The sequence below is a fragment of the Manis javanica genome, chromosome 4 (genome assembly GCF_040802235.1).
Source record: "Manis javanica isolate MJ-LG chromosome 4, MJ_LKY, whole genome shotgun sequence".
Lineage (NCBI taxonomy): Eukaryota > Metazoa > Chordata > Mammalia > Pholidota > Manidae > Manis > Manis javanica.
The window spans coordinates 111,214,387-111,235,735 of record NC_133159.1 but is presented as its reverse complement, the minus strand read 5'-3'; the positions used below and the strand labels follow the sequence as shown (position 1 = coordinate 111,235,735).

Genomic DNA, 21,349 nt, shown 5'->3' with positions numbered 1-21,349 from the left:
GTAGCAAAAAAACAATCTGAATAAAAAATATGCAGAAGATCTGAACAGACATTTTTCCAAAGAAGACATACAGCTGGTATGTGAAAAGTTGCTGAACATTACTAATAATCAGAAAACTGCTAATGAAAATCACAATGAGCTATCACCTCACACCAGTTAGAATGCTATCATCAAAAAGACAGGAAATAGTAAATGTGGGTGAGGTCATAGAGAAATGGAAGCCCTGTGCACTGTTGGTGGGAATGTAAATGGGTACATCCCCTATTGACAATAGTATGAAGGTTCCTCAAAATAAAAAGTAAAACTGCCATATGATCCAGAAATTCCACTACTGGTGATTTATCTGAAGAAAATGAAAACACTAACTTGAAAAGAGATGTGCACCCCTATATTTGTTGCAGCATTATTTACGATAGCCAAGATATCGAAATAACCTAAATGGTCATTGATGGAGGAAAACATGATGGTATGTATACAGTAGAATATTATTTGACCATTAAAAAAATGAAATCTTGCCAGTTGTAATATGGATGGATCTTGAAGGCATTATCTCAGTGAAGTAAGTCAGAAAAAAACAAATATTATGTTATCTCATTTAAGTATGTGAAATCTACAAGCTCCTAAATATAGAGAACAGATTGGTGGGTGCCAGAGGTGGAGGTGGGGGGGGGGTAGGGAGTTGGAAAAATGGGAGAAGGGTGTCAAAAGGTACAAAGATCTAATTATAAATAAATAAGTCATTGGGATTTATTATGCAGCACAGTAACTATAGTTAATAATACTGCATTGCATATTTGAAAGTTGCTCAGAGAGTAGATCTTCGAAGTTATCATAAGAAGTTTTTTATAACTGTGTAAGGTGACAGATGTTAATTAGACTTATTGTAGTGATCATTTTGCCGTGTATACAGATATTAAATCATTGTGTTGTATACCTGCAAGTAATATAATGTTACATGTCAATTATGCCATAATTAAAATATTTTTCTTAACAACTGTTCCAATCTAATTTGCACCCCAGTTCTCCTGGTAATCTGTTTATTTGATTGTGATTTTCTTCCTAATACAAATTTGAGATTTTGGCCTTGATATATGCATTTGTATTTATCATTACTCAATTATCAATTCAATCCTAGGATCTCAAAGAGACCTTAGAAGACACCTTATCATTTTGCAAGAGGGGAGACTGAGATCCAGTGAGACAAAGTGAGTTGGCCGGGGAATACCCACTGTGTTGGAGATGGAAGCAGGACTCCTCAGGCTTGTGCCCACATGCCCCACCTGCTGCCCAAATGCAGGATGATCTGAGGTCCTGGGAGGCAGAAGAAGGTTTGAGGGGTAGTTGGAAAAGGTTATAAGTACTTTGGAATGTTCACACACACCCCTTATTTTGTAGAAACCTATAATTATTTTATTTATTTGTATAGTGCCCTGCACTAGAAATTATTTAAAATTCTGTATATCAACCCATATTTCTTCCAAGTTTTGCTTATTGAATTGAACATTGAATAACACAAAAGTTTGTATATGCCCACAAACATTTATGGAGGAAGATACAGGAAACTTAATAGTGGTTCTTTAGAAAGGGAGGCTGGAAGACTATTATGTTTTATTTCACTCCTTTATGTAGTGTTGGAATTTTTATATGACAGGTGACTGGGGAGCAAGAAAGATGAGCCTGACTGTGAAGATTTCACAGCATATTGGGGAAGTTAGAGCAATCATCCATGTGTGATATAAATTGGGAATAATTTTATTACACAGTAGCCTCAACTCACATCTTCAACAGATTAAAGGTGAAAGAGTGATCCAAACCTAGTACAGGGAATTTGAGAGGAGGAGCAATCTCAATTTATTCTCCATGAGGTAGGAGTCTTGCTCCCTTCAAGGACCTCAGCTGGGACTCACATAAATGCACAAGCGGAAAGCCCAGTCTGCTCTTGGCAGCATTAGTATTCCCTCATAGCACCGTTTAATCACAGGGGCTCTGAGAGCCATCAGGATAATACTGAATGTCTCTGTTCGTGGTTGTACTTCACCTTGTTTCAGGCTGTTTTCTGAGTATTATTGCCAGGAGCACATACTTTTTCCCAACTTCAAAGGTATGGAGAAATTTGGCACAAGTTCATGAACAGAGTCTGCTAAAGAGATTCAGTCCCTGCTGCTACTCCTGGAAAGATGCATTTTTATCAGGAACATACCAGGAATAGACTTCCCTATACAAGTCTTCATTACAAGGTAAAGATTCAGTGAAAAAAGGGAGGATGCCTGTCAGGATTAGAAAGAGATGCGCTGCTTTTTCATCCTTGTAACACCTACACCATCATTTATTACAGTGGCAAGGATTGGGGCAGCTAATTTTGCCCATATTCAGAATTTGCTTTTTCAGTTGGAAAAATCACTTTAATGCACATTTATTTAAAGTGCTGTGTTGGCAAAAGCTGTAAAGGAGTAGAACGACACTTGTTAAGGATACCATTTTACAGTTCCATTTCTCTTACTTTCCAGGCCAAGTCAGCCACTGTGAGCAATGCTTCTTTCTTTGTAAAATGTTAGTTTAGGTTTCCTGAAATTCAAATGGCATTTCTGCTTGAGCTATTATCACTGCCAAATCCCAAAAGGAAAGGCTTATCTTATTAATTAGAGGTATTAACATATATGAAATTCCAACTTTTTAAATTACACTTGTAACATTTATCTGAGACCAATAGGGATATCTTTTGCTGGTTTTGTTGTCATTTTAATTTCTACTCTGTTACAGAACCTTAATATTCCATAGTGTGATTATGAGCCAGCAAAACTTGTGATTCAGCTGGGAATCACTGATACTTTGCTAAGCACATGCAAGTCATTGCAGTCCCAAGAAGGATGGACTTAATGTGTCACTCCCTGCTTAAAATTCTTCCTTGACTTTCTATTGTAATGAGAATAAAATCAAACATCTTATCCTGGCCTACAAGGCCTGGCAACACCTGGCCCTCCTCCCTCTCTGGCTTCATCTCCTCTTTCTCTCCACTTCAGTCCCTCTGCTCCAGGCACACTGGCATTATTTCCCACTTCTATCACAGCAGGCTGCTTCTGGCCATCAGCTTTGTGCTACCAGATCTTCACAAGGCTGCATCCTTCCTGTCTTCCAGGTGTTGGTTGAGGGTGTCTTCTCCCTCAGAAAGCCTAGCCTGACTCCACCCCTCACTGAGATCCCCTCTTCCCATTGTCGTCATTTTATAACCTCACCTTGTTTTATTTTCTTCATAGCACTTTTCACCATTAAAAACAATCTTGTTAATTTAGTTGTTTGTCATTTGTCCTCTACTAAAATGTGTGTTGAGTGAGAACAAGAGAATGTTTTTGTTTAATATCACATCAATAGAATGTAGAACAGTACTTGGATGTAGGAAAAGTTTAATAAATACTGGACGGCTGGATGCACAAATAAAATGCAAATTAGCATGGCCATTTGACTTTCTAGACAAGTCCAAAGGACTGAGCTAGGGGAAAGCAGAGGCATCAGCAGTGTACATCCAAGGGCAGGAGTGCCCTTTCTCTGCTGGGACAGTGTAATCTCAAGAGATAAGGTTCAGTTTTGAGGTATGTCAGAATTTGAGCCCAGATGGTTATCTGCACTGGAATTACAGCCTAGGGTCTTGTACTAATGAGAAAGACTCAAGGAAGAGTTCAGCCTTTGGAAAGAGCTGGCAAGATTCATGATGAGCAGAGTGGCCAGAACTGGGCTCCCTCTGAGCACTGTAGACCACAGTAAGGGTAACAGAAATGATGCCCAAGATTTGGTGCCAGAAACCAAGGCAGAGGGGATTGGAGGTGCCGACGAGTCACCTGGAGTGAGGCAGGTTGCAGCCTGCTGCCACCGTTACTGCTGCCAATTGTGTTCCACTCACTGCTTCAGAATTCTGAGTTGAGATGGCAACAAGCCATTTCCATAGCCTCTTTTCATGAAAATGAAATTAACTAAGTGCTTTCTATATTCCAGGTAAGGAATTCCAGATAAGGTTCTAGGTGATTTGCACTCACTAGCTCATTTCATTTCATGAAAACATCATGAGGAAGGTATATTATTATTCCCATTTCACAGATACAGAAACTGAGCCACAGAGATTAACTTGCCCATCTCACACAACTAGGAAGTAGAGGAGCATACAGTACAAAGCCTGGCTCCAGAACCCCCATTCTTAACTACCAGGTGTCAGAAAGACTTTTCTAGGGACATTTTGTAGACTTAATGATCTGCAGACTAAAAATGGGGAGAAACTGTTCTGTACCATTTCTAAGAGTTGGATGACTAGGGCAGAGTACTCATATGCACATTCTTAGTGGCAGTCATAAGTAGGGCTGCCAGCTTAGCAATGGATTGTCAAGAGGGTTCCTTTTCTTCCTTTAGTGACTGGATGGTTCTCCTGGTCAGGGCACAATTTGGTCAGAATGGTAAAACAGGAACAAGATCTGCCTTTGGCATTTCTTGGGGCACACCGAATCAGGCCAGAGGCCAAAAGGCCTGTGGCCAAGCATTGCTTTCCCAGTCTGCACTTTCTTCAACTTCCATTTCAGTTGGGTCTCATCCCCTCTCAACATGAGGTAACTAGGTGGTAAAATAGCAAATGGTTCCATTAACCAGATTGAACCATTTGGCTAAACTCTCTCCCTCCTGACTTATGGCTTGACTCTCACTGAGAATTCTCAAGAGGAGCCTTCCTTGCAAACTTATACTCAATTGAAAGATAAGGAGTGCTCCACAGGCTTGCCCCTGAGCTGAGGAAACCACTTTTGTTCATTCCTATACCTTAATTAACTCCAGCTGTTCCAGGCCATCTAAATCGTGTGCATGAGATTTCCAAAGGCATAGAGCACAAAGATTGAAGCTTCTTTTTTTTCTCCAGGTAAATTGTTGTATTCTACAATAATTTTAAATGTTTCCACAGATGTCATCCTTTTTAAAAATCCTCACACCCCGTTTTAAAAGTATAGAAAGTAAATAATGTAGGCAAGTTCATATAACTACCAAAATGTAGGGCTATGTTTTAAACTTAGGTCTTCTGTTTCTGAGTCTATTATTTATTCCATCTGATGACAGTTACATCAAAGAAAATGTCAGATGGTCCTCTCTGACAGTCCTGGTCCTGTGCATCTTGTACATCTGGAAATAACAGTAATCTCTTTTATTAATGTCATTCTTTAGAGAACCACAACCTTTAGACATGGGAGCAGCATGAATATTATCAAGCATTATTGATCCTGACAGATGAGTTGAACTTCATCAGATTACAGTTTTATGTATATATTGTGTGGTTGAATTACATGGTGAAAATATGTAGAAAAGAAGAAGCAAAAAAAATGTATAGAGTTTATCTGTTACCACCTGATAAATAGGATTGGACAGTGACATTTCCACAACCCCAGATGTATTTGAAATCATACACTGTTCAATGGGGAAAGGTGAAGCAGATGAATCATCTTTAATAAGGGGCCTGTATACTATTCTATAGAAGGAAATTGTGAAGTAGTTATATTACTCATGTGTAATTTGATTTTAAGAAACCTACTGATACATCATTTCCATAATATAAAAAACATATATTCAACTTCTCAATTGTTCAGAAATAATTTTACAAGTAATTCTTGACTACTTTTTCATTACCTGTTAATATCTGCATCAAAAGAGAAAAGAAAACAAATTAACACATGAAAATTTGCTTTTATCATTGGGCCTTTTTTTGGCATCCCAGGTGAAAAGCTTTGATAGTATAGAAGTTGTGATTTAAAGTTAAGAACTTTAAATATATATATATATACAATCTGAAGGTCTTATAACTGCAGGAGGAGGGTGTTCCCAGCCCGGCGTGAGTCACCAAAGAATCCACTGAAGCTGAAGTAAGTCAAGGGAAAAGCTCAGGTTGGGAGAAAAGACTTTATTTCCTGCGGCCACTGGGGCTCGTTCCCCAGGCAGTGCTCCAGCCATGCCCGCTGCTGCTCAGGCTCCACTTCCCGCAGGGACTCCCTGGGCAGGTCCTTGGTGACTGCCAAGCACCAGGCCAGTCACATGCCAAGGATGGACAGGAGGCAGGAATGGCCACTTTTCCTCCATTCCCAGCCCCAGACCATCCATGAGGCTCTGCCATGGGGAACACCTATTGATACGTAAATGAACTAAGGCTAGGCAGGAGAGCTGGGAATTCTGTCATTCACCCAACAGGTCTCCGAGAAGTCTTTAGGCAGAGGCCTGGGAATTTTACAGATAAATAGCAACAAAGGTGCTGTGGAGAAGTGAACGTGAAGTTTCTATCTCTGCACCAGTTTTTCTATCTAGTTTTAGACATTGCACTACATAAATGGCCTTATCTGTCCATTGTGTGCCATGTTGATCTCTGGACAAATCATAGCCTGAATTATCTTTGAAAGTAACATTTTATAAAAGGATTATGAAAAGATCACTTTCATGATGAAAAAGTTGGAAAGTACAGAAAAGTGTAAAGAAAATTAAAATCACTTGGGATAGCCATTATTGGCATTTTAGAGTAATTACTGCTAGCTTTTTTTATGTAGATTTTGATATGCACATAGAGAAACATAGTTTAGTGTAAAATTGGACATTTTATTGGAGTTCCTGGGGCTCAGTTTCTGGCAGTATTCTGCACTTTCCTCTATTTCATCTTTTGGCATAAAGATAGGTAGTCTTCCTGGAGATTTCAAAGGGCCTTGTGCACTTTATGTATAAGGGTTCTGTTACCAGGTGAGAATGGACAGGCAGGAATGCTCTGAGCCATTCCAGATGTCCAAGCATTGCTGCAGATGTAATCAGAAGGCAGACCTGCTTCAGGATGGGCAGGTGTTTGCTGGAATTTCTGCTCAGCTCTCAGGGTAATATGTGTGCTGCTTTCCAGAAAACTGAGAAGGCAGTAGCATTGGCACCCTGAAGTCCCCACGTGTGTCAACCTCCTTTGCTCCCTGCCAGCACCTGTGTCCTCGGTAAGCAGGATAATCAGAAGTTGTGTGCTACTCATTGTCTTTCAGGAATCCAACCTCAAAGATAATGATTACTACTCTATTTTGAATCTCTCCTCAAAATGGATTTCTGAGAATTCCTCACCAATTTGAGCATGAAAAGTATGTTGCCTCTTTCATTCCTTTTTGCTCTGCATGGTGCTCTTGTTTGGGGAAAAACGCAGAGATCCTTAGTTTAATACAGTTCTCAGGTCTGGATTCTGTCTTCCTCTATCCACTTTCATATTGGGTATGAGAACAACATATTCATATACTGTTTTGCCATGCTCTAAAGAGTGTGGACAGTGGGGCCAGGCATGTCAGTGCCACATTGCTCCCTTCAAGAGGCTTCTCGCCCTACCTGGTTTCCTTGCCACATGCCCTGCTTCTCAGAAGTTCCTGTCTCTACCAATGAGTAGGCTGTGCAGGCAAAGCAGGACAGTTCCTAGGCCTTCTGTGGCCCTCACCTTTACTCTAAGGAGCTGCTGCTTGGTCAGGGAGCCTGACTGGGTCAGGGAATGCTCTAGGTTTGGCCTTATTGAGGGAGGAAGCAATTCAGGAGAGCCTAGGAAGTCAATAATTATGTCTCCTGTTGTTTTGCATGCTTTTACTAAGTTAACTATTTTTCCTGACTTTAAATAAAATCCATACTCATTGATGAAAAATGTGGAATTCTCTATTAACAAAACAATACTTAATTTGCACTTTTAGCCTAAAAATACAGACTCTTGAAGTTAAACCAACTATTACTTAGACCAGGCCACTCCATCCTTCCTTCCCTGTTAGGTGAGGAGAGAAGTCCTGAAGGCAGGCCTGCCACTCTGAGCAGCCTTTGGATTTGAGGGCACTCACTGTCTCTGTATCCACAGTATGTGTAATGCTGAAATGGGCCACAGGAGGGCAGGGAGACAGACAGGAATTGTCAAGTTCTGCAACAATGGCATCATAGATGGCATTTCTTCCTCAATGTCAGTATCCACAGAAAGCTTATTTAACATTCAGGTTTCTTAGTGAAAGCCTGAGAGATCCTTATTCAGTAACTCTGGGGAAGAGCCCAGGAATCTGCATTATAACAAACATCCAAAGTGTTTTTAATAAAGGTTTTTAAGAACCAAGTTAAGAAACACTTACATGGTAATAGAATATATTCCTGCAAAAGTGAATAGCAAGAAACGTACAGGAAAAATATTTTAATTATGACAACCACCTGGGTTCTATCTCAAATAGCCTTTCTTTAGCTTTTTCACTTTTCCTTATTAGCCTGCACTTAACACAGTCCCTAACTACTGAAGAGAGTGAATCACTTTCATGAAGTGTATATTTTTCTCTTATTTTTTCTTCTACCATGACCTCTCCATTCACACTCAGATGCTTTGTACAGTGCAGGTGTCAGTCACCTCTGGAAGTTATCTTTCTCCCATTTGGTATGAACACTCTGAACCCCAGAGATCACAGTCTTTGGGCTTCCTCCTTCCCTGAGGGATGTGCAGCCTCTGCGGTTCTCTCTCCTTCTCGTGGCAAGTCTTGTGTGGTAAGACAGTTGCTTATCCTGACACAGAACATTCAAGGTCTTAGGTGTGTCACCAACTGGGCTCTGACCCTGATGCTAGTTACCTAACCTCTGTGAGTCCCAGTTTCTTTATCTGTATAGTGAGAGGGTTGGGTTAAATTATAAAGTTCCTTTTAAAGTAGATGCACAGAATCATTATGTCTGTTCCCAGGTGTTCCCTATTTATGTACCCAGGCTGAATAATCTAAATTTATTCCTTAAAGGGGACTAGGTCCTTATTTCTTTTGAACATCTTGAAATTGTTCAAATGAAGAAAAGCACAGATAAAGCCACATTACATAGATTTTTTTTCTCTTCAAGAGAATGGAGTTTATGTCACAAGACCTTTCTAACCACCAACAAGAAGGGTCAGGAATGGTGGCATCAGGGTGCTGTCTGAGAGCCTCAGCTCTTCTTGCGAGATGCCCACCACTCCTCCTGTGGAGATGGGCAGAGGGGAAGCGCTGTCAGGCCCGCGGTGTGTCCGAGGAGAGGAAGAGGAAGGGCCTCGGAATGCCTTCCGGACAGCCCTTGATTTCTCTCCTTCCCTCTTTCTTCTCTGCTCTCCCTCAGGCTTCTTCCATTTTTGATTCCACCCTTGGTTTCTGACTCTGGATCCTAGTCCACATTGAATATTTTGGGCTTAGGAATTTTCTAGTGGTTTTGCGTTTGATTAATTTATTTGTAAATAACAGTTATTCAAAGAAAGTTTTCTAAAATGTGAGCCTCTCCTCTTGCCTGGAACAATTAGCAAGAAGAGTTGGTTCTCTGCCATACACTGAGCTGGGCTGTGTTGTCAGGTGGCTTCCTCGTGGTGAGTTTTGCTTCCTTGAAAAGGAGGCTAAAATGTCTGCTTTTAGAGACAAGATTGAAATGACTGAACTCATCTTATATTGGTTTCAAGTATACAACACAGTGGTTCAACAGTTACCCATATTATTTATTAAGTCTTCACCTCGACTAGTGCAGTTACTATCTGTCAAAAAGGAAAATGTTACAGAATCATTGGCTGTATTATCCATACTGCGCCATGACCAAATTATATTGATTGACAATTTTTGTGTCCCTTTATCCCCTTCACCCTTCCCGCCTGCCCATTCCAACCCCTCCCCCATGGTAACCACCAGTCACTTTTCAGTGTCTATGAATCTACTGCTATTTTGTTCATTTTGTTTTGTTTTTATATTCCACAAATAAGTGAAATCATATGGTATTTGTCCTTCTGCACCTGGCTTATTTCAGGCTTAATACCCTCAGGTCCATACATGTTGTTTCCAAAAAATATCTCTTTTTTTAAGGATGAATAATATTTCATTATGTTTTTATACTCCCTTTTCTTTATCCATTCATCTTGGATTGTTTCTATATCTTGGATCTAGCATCTTGGATCCATTCACTTTGATTGTTTCTATATCTTGGCTGATATAAATAATGTGGTGATAAACATAGAAGTGTATATCTTTTCTTTGGGTAAATTCCTAGAAGTGGAGTTACTGGGTCGAATGTTATTTCTATTTTTAGTTTTTTGAGGAACCTCCAAAATACTTCTTTTCCAGGGGCTACACCAATTTACATTCCTACCAAAGTGCAGGAGGGTTCCCTTTTCTCCACATCTTCACCAACACTTGTTATTTCTTGTCATTTGGGTGGTGGCCATTCTGACTGCTGTGAGGTAATATCCCATTGTGGTTTTGATTTGCTTTTCCCTGATGATTAGCAGTATAGAGCATGTTTTCATGTGCCTGTTGCCTATTTTTATTTCTTCTTTGGAAACATGTCTGTTCAGGTCCTCTGCCCATTTTTTAACTGGATCATTTGGTTTTTGGTATTGACCCCTTATCTGATAAGTCATTTACAAATGTATTCTCCTATACTGTATGATGCCTTTCTGTTCTGTTGATGGTGTCCTTTGCTGTGCAGAAGCTTTTCAGTTTGATATAGTCCCACTTGTTCATTTTTTATTTCAGCTCTGCATCCCCACTTTGTACTTCTGGTCCAAGGAAATGCTTAACTTGTTCTTTTTTTTTTTTAAGTATGGCAACAATTTGGAATTTTCTGTTTGTATTTCATCTGTCATTGCCATATACTTGACAAATTTAGGCAAGGACTTTAAATGCCATCTTTGGCTCTGTGATTTAACATCTATAGAAGGAGATTAACAGTTACCCTTCCTGTCCCAAGGACTATGTAAATGATAAAGTCATTTTTATAATTAGTATAATTAGTATCACATTTGAGCACTACTTTCTATCTTTGAAGTCAGATTGGTTCAGGATTGGTGGGTAGCATGGTAAGGAAATGAAATACCTTAGGTCACAATAGAATTAAACATTCCCCAGATTTTGAGTTTTCTGCTAAATCTTATTAGCAGTTCAGGTCACAAATTGCAGGGTGGTTTCTGGAGGCAAATGGATTGTGGCTTTGTTTCTACTTTTAGAGTAGTGTGGAATGGAAAGGAAATTGTGTTTAATGACAATAGAGTTAGTAGCTCAACCATTGACTGGTATTTTCAGTTTTCCTTAACTCTATTGTTTCTTTTTTAACCCAGGGATGGTGTCCAGAAAATAATTCAATATTTAATATTTAGGTGCTTTTTTTAATCCATATAAGGTAAACTTGCTCTGGGTACACAAGAGTTAGTTAAATTTTGCCTTTTGATTGGTTATTTTATTTCACAATTTTGAGGACTTGGAGAGTCTCACTGAATATGTGCTTTTTATCAGTTTTATAAACCTTTCTACAATAAAAACTATCCTTCCCTCCTCACTCAAAAACCCTTAAGCAGTGCATTATTAGGTGTTGAAAATCAGTGAGATAAATTCCAGCCTGAGTTTGATTCAGATATGCAAAATTAAAGGATTTCTCCTCTCAAACTGTGGGATTTACATATAAATAAAGTATAAAAATCAAATGAACAGTCATATCTGACTTGATAGTTTATAGTTCACAATGCATGATCAAAACCAAGTTTCTGTGATATGAGTGCCCTTGCATTGTTCGCCATGTAAGAACTTGTTCTGTATGTAAGAGCTTGTTCGTTATGCTTCAGAAGATTGGAGACTGTTGAGAGTTAGGCCTGGAATTGATTAATGATTGTGTATTGAGTCCCCCATACAGAATTTTATTGTTGTTATCAACCATTTGATCAATAAATATGAGAGGTGTCCTCTCAGCAACACTCTTGTGCGGTTAAACCTCGAGTCCCCTGGCTGGTCCTTTCAGATCTTCAATATCTCATCGTGTCTCCTCCCTTGCCTGCAGCTCAGAAGCAGGGAGGGGTGGACACTAACACATTTAAGCAATCATCAGCTGCAGCCCTGTTTTTCTCCTAAGCTGGCCATTTATTTCTTACTTGAAAAATTTGCATCCCTTTCCTTCTCCATCCTCTGGCACATCACCTGGAGTCAAAAAATGCCATATAACATTCCCAGATAGCAGAAAACAGTGAGAATTATGTAGTAATCAGCCCCCCAGATTGTAAACAATATGAAACAACTTCTCAACTATGAGAATTCTACACACATGCTTGAAGACAGACAATGCTCACTGCAAACTAACTTTGAGCAAATAGAAAAAGACTCAGCAAGTTCCAGTAGTTGATTCCTCATACACCCTGCCACAAAGCTTTCGGTGAGCAATAGCAGACCAAGAAATGCTGCAGAGAAGACAGAAGAGAGAGGCTAGAAAAGGTGCCTAAGAGTGATTTTGAACCACCGCTGGAGAGATTAAATCCAGCCTAAATTTTAAAACGCTGGAAAAATGTCCACGCAGATCAGAGCATAGTGTATAAGGAGAGATTTTAAAGTGCATGTGATTTGGAAGCCAGGTGACATATAGGACTGGGGACATTTAAAGAGAGACACGATTTAAAGGGTGAGCATCCCTGGGGCAGGCTTCTGAAAGTATAGCTTCCAGTGGAGGAAAAAAGCAAAAGTAAAGAAGTGCTTTTTAGCAATTAGATGAAGAAGAAAAGAAGGGAAAGGGGGTTGGGACTTCAGCAGAGGACCCACAGCTCCCTTCCCAATGCCAAAACAAACACACTGACCACAAAAAAACAACTTCTAAATCCCTGAGCTCTGCTAGAGGGACAGAAAGGGGCATCTTTTAAGTAGGGCTTTGATGGAACACTTCAATATCATAAAAACGGACAAAAGAAAGTAAAGTAAGGGAAATATAGCAGGAAATCAGAGAATAAGTCACAACCACCAACTAAAGAAAATACTCCCTTACAAAATAATGATAAACTAAAGAAAAATTTAAGTTCACACTCCAGGCAGAATTAAGAACACTCAGTCATTTGAAGATAAAAATCGACTCTTAAGTCAGAAATGCAAAGTACAAAGAAACCAGGATAAATAAAAAAGGAGTTAATTGAAACACAGGAAAGAAATGGAAAAAAACATTAAAATTATTCCAGGGATGAAGAATAAATTTTAAAGTGCCTAAATGAAAATAGACTAATAGAAATTTAATGAGCGTTTGAAGAGAGACAGGAAAATAACCAAGAAAATGAAAGTGACATAAAGAAAGAAGTCATATGGGCCTAAAGGGGAAGCAGATTTTTACTTCTGCTCTCAGGGTTTTTCAGCTGGCCCTGAGAACTCAGCTGACATAAGAGGGTTAACAAGAGAAGAGGATCTAAATCTATGTAAGTTTTATGTGGTGTACAAGTTTTCACAAGGAATGAAGGTGCAAAGGAAAGATGGGACCTACATGTTTTTCTAGTAGGTTGAACAAAGAGGCTATTGTAGAAAAGTAAATTGTGTGAAGAGGCTAAAGAAAGATAATAGTTATTTTAACAAGGTCTGATTGGGTAAAATTTCTTTGTTCTCAACTTCATATCCTTGATGATAAAAATGTTAGTTTTCTGTGGTTCTGGATTTCTTTCACTTGGTACTTTCATCTACTTTTAAGAAAAAGAAGGAAGGTAAATTGTTTTCCTTTCTATTTGCTGCTTTTCAAGTAACTTTGACTCAAAATAATCTTTATGCCAAAGTGACATATTTTGGGATGCCATATTGTCACCCTTCAGATCCAAAAGAAAGTACTGGGTATGAAAAATAAGCAAAGAAAATGTGATTTTAAAAATATTTATCAGAGTCCTTTAAACTAAGTAAAACTAAACATGATATGGAGCTAATACTTTAAACTGTAGAAGAAAAAGCAAACAAACAGAAAAAAACTGAATCCAATTGCTTATGAAAACTTTCCTGAAATAGAAAAGACCAGAATCTATGCATTGAGAGAGATCTCTGGGTATTTGGTCCTTGTATTTGCTTTGGCTGCTTCCTGGGTGTCTGTGTGGGAGGTGGCTTCTGCCTGGCCTTCCTGCCCCACCATCTTCTTCCAAGCCTCCCAGCCCTTCTTGAAGAATGTGCTAGAGTAGGGGTCAGCAAACTGGCCTGTTCCCTGTTTTTTTCAATAAAATTTTATTGCAACACAGCCACAATTACCTGTTTACATATTTTCTGTGGCTGCTTTCCTGCTACTCTGTAGCAGGGTTGAGTAATTTCAGTAAAGACCATTTAGCCCACAAAGCCTGAGTCTTTACTATCTGGTCTCTTACAGGAAAAGCATGTTAACCCCTATACTAGAGGATTCCCAAGTAACAACTGAGAAAACTTTCATTTAGGACTGACACTTACCACGGCCTTCAAAAATATATAGATCTGTATATAAAACTAGAACAATGATGGGTTGATGGTAGAAGACTAATACACAAATGTGTACTATGGCAAAGTTAAAATTATGTAACTAATAAACAGGAGCAAAATGGAGAGGAAAAGATGAAAATATAAAAAACACATTCCTATATAGACAATAAGTGGGTGATAAAGAATACCCCCCACAAAAAGATAAAATATGATAAACCCAAGAGTGAACAGTTAAATAAAGGACATTTAAAAATTGCAAGAGTAAATGTAACCTCAAAACCCAAAATAAGAAACTTTATTAAATGTCAATATATGCATCTACATAGGAAACATAGGATCTACATTTTTAAATTCATTGTTATAAAATATTTTGATTTGGAACTAAACATACCAGTGATAACAATAAATGTCAATGTGCTTAATTTACCTATTAAAAATATTTATAATTTGGCTTACAATATAAAACCCAAAGTATATGTCCTATATCAGACACCTACCTAAAATAATTTTTCAATTATTCTAAAAATAAAGGCTAGACAAAGGTGGAATTGTGTTTGTACTTCGTAAATGGAAACAAAAAGAGGTGACAGTTATATTGATATCAGACAACATAAAATTGAACCCGCAGAACATTAATCAGGACACAGAGTGCTTTTTAATGCTCAAAGACACATTTTACCAACAAAAAAAGAATAAGGCCTTTTGTGGATAAAGTGAAGATTCTTACCTGGTCCTGGTCAGCAGCTCACTACACATGTGTGGGCAATACAATGTTATTAACTCTGTATAAAAAGCTCCACCCACTGCCCTGTGCAACACGGTGGCATGGCTGCAAGGCTGCAGGAGAGCATAGCAGAGACTGGAGTGGAGTGGCAGTGCCGAGGACAGAGACTGAGACTGCTGCAGGGGCAGAGAGGCCCAGAGGCAGAGACCGGCTTGCTGCATGCAGAATCTAAGAGGACGGGATTCTAGTGACTGACTGCCACCGTGGGAATAAAGTTGGGTATAAACCCTTTGATCCCAAGACAATTCCATTGTCATTTCTTTGGTTTCATTGAATCCATAGTGAACTTGTCCGGGGCTGAAAACCACTGGAAAGATGCCTTTATATCTGGATATTTATAAATTCTCTTATTAAGCAACTACTGGGTAAAAGGAAACATGTGAATTTAAATTACAGAGTTTTAAAGAAATGATAACATTAGTCTTCTGTGACTTGCTTATATTTAGCATAATGTTCTCAAGTTTCATCCATGTGGTGGCATGTATAAATGCTTCATTCCTTTTTGTTGCTGAGTAAGATTCCATTATATAGATAAACCACATTTTGTTTATGCATTCATCAGTTAATGGATATTTGGCTTTTTTCTATTTTTGTTTTATTATTATGAATAATGCTGCTATGCACAATTGCCACCCAATTATTTTATCTATTTGGAAAAAGATAAAATTAGATCCATACTCACACCATACATAACAATAAAGTACAAATGGGTTAGGGATCTAAATGTAACAAATGAAAAATGATAGCAGAAAAGCTAGTTAAATTTGAATAAAAGTCTGTAGTTCACTAGTAATATTATAAAAATAATAATTCCTGATTTTGATAATTCTATGTTTCTCTTTCATTTTATTTTTGATTAAGTTATCATTGATATACACTTTTATGAAGCTTTCACATGATCAATATTGTGGTTACTACATTCACCCATATTATCAAGTTCCTCCTACACCCCGTTTGCAGTCACTGTCCATCACCATAGTAAGATGCCACAGAGTCACTACCTGTCTTCTCCATGTTATACTGTCTTCCCCATGACACCCCCAACACCATGTGTGCCAATCATAATCCCCTTCAATACCCTTCTCCCTCCCTCCTCATCTGCCGTTCCACACCCCTCTCCTTTGGTAACTGCTAGTCCCTTCTTGGGTTCTGTGAGTCTGCTGCTGTTTTGTTCCTTCACTTTTGATTCACTGTTATACTCCACAGATGAGGGAAATCATTTGGTAATTGTCCTACTCTGCCTTGCTTATTTCACTGAGCATAATGCCCTTTGGCTGTCCATGTTGTTACAAATGGTAGGATTTGGTTTCTTATTATGGCTGAATAATATTTCATTGTATATATGTACCACCTCTTCTTTATCCATTCATTTACTGATGGACACTTAGGTTGCTTCCATTTCTTGGCTATTGTAAATAGTGCTGCTATAAACATAGGGGTGCATATGTCTTTTTAAATCTGGGATCTTGTTTTCTTTGGGTAAATTCCTTGGAATGGCATTACTGGGTCAAATGTTATTTCTATTTTTAGTTTTTTGACGAACCACCATACTGCTTTCCACAATGGTTGAACTAATTTACATTCCCACCAGTAGTATAGGAGGGTTCCCCTTTCTCCACATCCTCGCCAGCATTTGTTGTTCCTTGTCTTTTGGATGTTGGCCATCCTAACTGATGTTAGGTGATATCTCATTGTGGTTTTAGTTTTCATTTCTCTGATAATTAGCAAAGTGGAGCATCTTTTCATGTGCCTGTTGGCCATCTGAATTTCTTCTTTGGAGGATTTCTTCATATCCTCTACCCATTTTTTTGCAGGGTTATTTACTTTTTGGGTATTGAGTTCTTTATATATTTTGTATGTTAACCCCTTGTTGTATATGTCATTTACAAATATATTCTCCCATACTGTAACATGCCTTTTTGTTCTACTGATGTTGTCTCCTTTGGTGTACAGAAGCTTTTTAATTTGATGTACTTCCATTTGTTCATTTTTGCTCTTGTTTCCCTTGCCCAAGGAGACGTGTTCTGGAAAAAGTTGCTCCTGTTTATTTTCAAGAGATTTTAGCCCATATTTTCTTCTAAGAGTTTTATGGTTTCATGACTTACATTCAGGTCTTTGATCCATTTTGAGTTTACTTTTGTGTATAGAGTTAGACACTAAACCAGTTTCATTCTCTTGCATGTAGCTGTCCAGTTTTGTCAACACCAGTTGTTGAAGAGGGTGACATTTCCCCATTGTATGTCCATGGCTCCTTTATCTTATATTAATTGACCATATAGGCTTGTGTTTATATCTGGGCTCCCTAGTCTGTTCCATTGATCTATGGGTCTGTTCTTGTGCCAGTACCAAATTGTCTTGATTACTGTGTGGCATGGGCCATGCTGCTCATGCTGTTTGACAAGGTCCAGGCACAAGGAGGAATCCTAAAAACAGGAAACTTCATAGCTGGCCCCTGCTAATTCCCACACTTATTTTTGCAGTTATGATGTTGGTGATTGGGCTCATATATGGGAAATCTTATGTACTTAAGATTTATTCATCTTTAGTAAATAACATAACCCAAAATGTTGATCAAAGCAGCAATTTCGGAAATGAAAGCAGTGTTACGGGACCAACTGTTCCAGGCATACTGCCACAGATAAGTGAAGCAGAACAGCCCAGGCCTCTCAGAACTAGATGCAGTTTGTTCCTCCTTTTGTAACAATTGAAACATGATTAATCAGGAGTTATGGGAAACTGGGCCATAGAGAAACCCCCATAGATATACCCATTTTTCCAAGAAATTTATATGAAACAGCAAAGTAATAAAGATTAATAGTCCCTACCACCCAGGGTCCCCCTTATGTTGCTTATAATATTAGAAGACACCTCTGATATCCCCCCATAGAAAGAATTTATCAGCAAAATAGGAAAATTTATATTTATAAATATCCCATATAGAAAAGTTTATAATAAATTCATGACAAAATATTATTATATTCATAGTAAGGTAGTTAGAGCAGATTTAGTGTTATTATATAAAGGATAAAAAGAACTGTAAGGCCCTAGTGCCTGTAGATGCAGGAGAAAAGGTGTAAATATATGAAATTATAAAATAAATTTTATAAAAGAATAAGGTGTTTTTATTGTATTTGTAGGAATGTTGAGGAATGTTAAAACTTATGGGTGATAAAGGTACCATCCCTAGACTAAACCCACATGTGTAAGATAAGATTTAATTAATACTACATTTAATAACCAAAAGACATATAGTTTGCATTTTATATAACCTACTTAAACTTTATATAGCCTTAGACACATATCTTAACATTTATATAATTTTACACACTTATAAGTAAAAATCATAGCCCACATGCTTAGCCCACATACTTTCTTATGCCATTTCCTATCTAGCACCTAGCATGTAATCTGCATCTCTGGCCAAAAAGGTTAAGTAAGGGAAAGTTAAACATTAAATGTTACAAGAAAGCTGTTCAAAAAAATGATAACATATATAATGAGCCGGAATTATACAAAAACTGAAAGGAAGAAACGTACCATTCATGATCAAAGAAAATGTGTAACATGTAAACCTTAAAAAGGTATAAAAATAAAAACCCTGCTGCTTGATGTCAGGAGATGTTACAACCTTAATTGGGTGTTTTGTGTCCTCACTCATCTCCTCACTTGCCGACGCTTTCCTTTCCTTCATGACCCACACCTCAGCTGGAGCTGAAATCAGGTAACTGTGGCTTTGTAGTAGAGCTTGAAGATAGGAAGCATGATCCCCCCTGCTTTATTCTTCCTTCTCAGGATTGCTTTAACTATTCAGGGTCTTTTGTGGTTCCATATGAATTTTAGAACTATTTGTTCCAGTTCATTGAAAAATGCTGTTGGCATTCTGATCGGGATTGCATTGAATCTGTAGATTGCTTTAGGCAGGATGGCCATTTTACAATATTAGTTCTTCCTATCCATGAACATGGGACGTATTTCCAGTTATTGGTGTCTTATTTACTTTCTCTCATGAGTGTCTTGTAGTTTTCAGGGTATAGGTCTTTTACTTCCTTGGTTAGGTTTATTCCTATGTATTTTATTCTTTTTGATGCAATTGTGAATGGAATTGTTTTCCTGATTTCTCTTTCTGCTAGTTCATCATTAGGATATAGGAATGCAACAGATTTCTGTGTATCAATATATCCTGCAAGTTTTCTGAATTCAGTTATTAGTTCTAGTAGTTTTAGGGTGGAATCTTTAGGGTTTTTTATGTACAATATCATATCATCTGAAAACAGTGACAGTTTAAGTTCTTCCTTACAATCTCTTGTTGGCCCTGTCACAGTGGTGGAGACAGCAGGTTTGTGAGCAGGTGTTTCATGGAGGAAGAAGCAGTAGGCTGTGTATCATGGTTGGGGGCCTCAGGGCTGCATTGCCAGCCAGGGGGATGAAGCAGTTGAAGCTCCCAAAAAGTCCCAACCTGCTGGAGTGAGTACGCTAACACAATTTTATCCACCTGTCCTTTCTCCTGACCAGCAAGCTCTGTGGAAACCTTGCCCCTTTAGCAGCCTTCTCACTGTTGGGAAGTCTCTCAGACTGCCCACCTTTCTTTTGTCCCAGAGCAGCCAGTTGTGGGTACCTGTTCTCCACAAGAGGCTGAAATCTCAGTCTCTCTGAGTATTCTGCCTGTCTTAGATTTCCAAACCCACTAATCTCTAGAGCACCATGTAATGTAGGTTCATGCTCCCAGAGCAGATCTCCAGGGCTGGGTGATCAGCAGTCCTAGGCCTCCACCCCCTCCCTGCTCTCTTTCTCTTCCTCCCACCAGTGAGCTGGGGTGGGGGAAGGACTTAGTTCCCAATGGATTGTGGCTTTGCTCTTTTACCCTTTTCCATGAAATCTTCCCTTTTCCCCAGATGTAAGCAGTCTGTCATAGTCTTTCCTGTCAGTCTTTCAGGATTAGTTGTATTTGCTACATTTTTTACATTATATGTGGTTTTAGGAGGAGATTTCTGTCTTCCTTCTCATGCCACCACCTTTAATCCCATCTCCATCTGTCCTATAGTTTTTTAAATCATTAATGTTAAGGGAAGCTGGGTGAGGGGCATTTGGGAATGCTGTGTGCTTTTTCTTGCAACTCTCTAAGTCTAAAATTCTTCAGAATAAAAATGTTTTAACCAATCTTATTAGAAATAAAAAAATTTAAAATATTCCACAGAGGTAGGAGCTTCAACCAAGTTTATTCTTAGAGACCTAAGAATGGAAATATACTGGTACCAACTAGAGAAGAGAGCTGTTAGAAGGCAGCGAGACTCCACTTGAGATTTAGGGACAGGGGCAGCTGGGCTATCAGTCAAGAAAGCATCACATCAATTGGAGTTCACTTTATGGCAATAACATGTAAGGGAACATGGAATACTTAAGGTTCAGGTAGAAAGTTTTCATATATACACAACAACTAACTATTCTTTAGTTTCTTACCATTTATTTCAAAGCTTTGAATAATAATAAAGTGATATGAATTCACATTTTGATCGATGGAAAGATGTATGGAAAATGCTGAAGAAGTAAATGTTGGTTATGTTTAACTTAAAGGAATCCATGCATTAACACTTGTAGGATCTGAAGAATCAAAAGTTAGCATAAGTACAGCCATCTTAAAGGCTTAAATACCTAACCTAGAAGGAGGAAAATTATTAGAATCTTGAAAAACAAGTTAGTCAGCCAGTGTTAAATGTAGTGACCTTTAATTAGCTGACCTCAAATCAGTTAATCATACACACCAAGCTTATCTTACTAGAACCACCCTAAACATTCCAAAGGTAATCTTATCTAACCAGACCCCAGGATGTGGCCCCAGGCAAAGATTTATGTGTCTATGAAAAAACACTGTATTGTGATTGTGGAAAATGTTGCCCCCTTTGAAAATGCTATAAAACCTTCTGGCTTTGTGTGCTCAGGGTCCTTGTTGAGACCCGCTGCTTCGGGCTAACTTGGACCCCAGCTAGCTGGTTCCTGAATAAATTCCTCTTGCTTATTGCATCAAGAGACGCCTTTCGTGAGTGATTTGGGGTGGCGTCCTCCTCTGGGAAAATCCAACACACTAAGGTTCAAAGTATAACTGGTGGTGTTGAGCTGGAATCTTCGGAAAATCAGAAATCTGGTTTCTAGTAATAGAAAGCCTGTACCTTTCTTAATTATAAAGAAAGCTCAGCAAAAAGGATATTTTCTCAAAAAACAGTTAGGTGACACATTCCCTCCAAAAGTTTTAGTTCCGATGAGATAGGCAATTCCATTTGGTCAGGCTTTGTCTCCATCAGATGTGTTTCTGGCCCTGGGTCATGTAAGACCAATATAGCTATTGAAAAGCTACTCATTCTTATAAAGTAAGAAA

The 21,349-nt window shown here is 38.5% G+C and overlaps 1 pseudogene; it reads left to right on the top strand.

Moving 5' to 3' along the window:
* The window catches only part of LOC108409165 (protein mab-21-like 3), a 156,410-nt pseudogene extending 135,409 nt beyond the window's left edge, over window positions 1-21,001 (top strand).
* The last annotated feature ends 348 nt before the right edge of the window (window positions 21,002-21,349 follow it).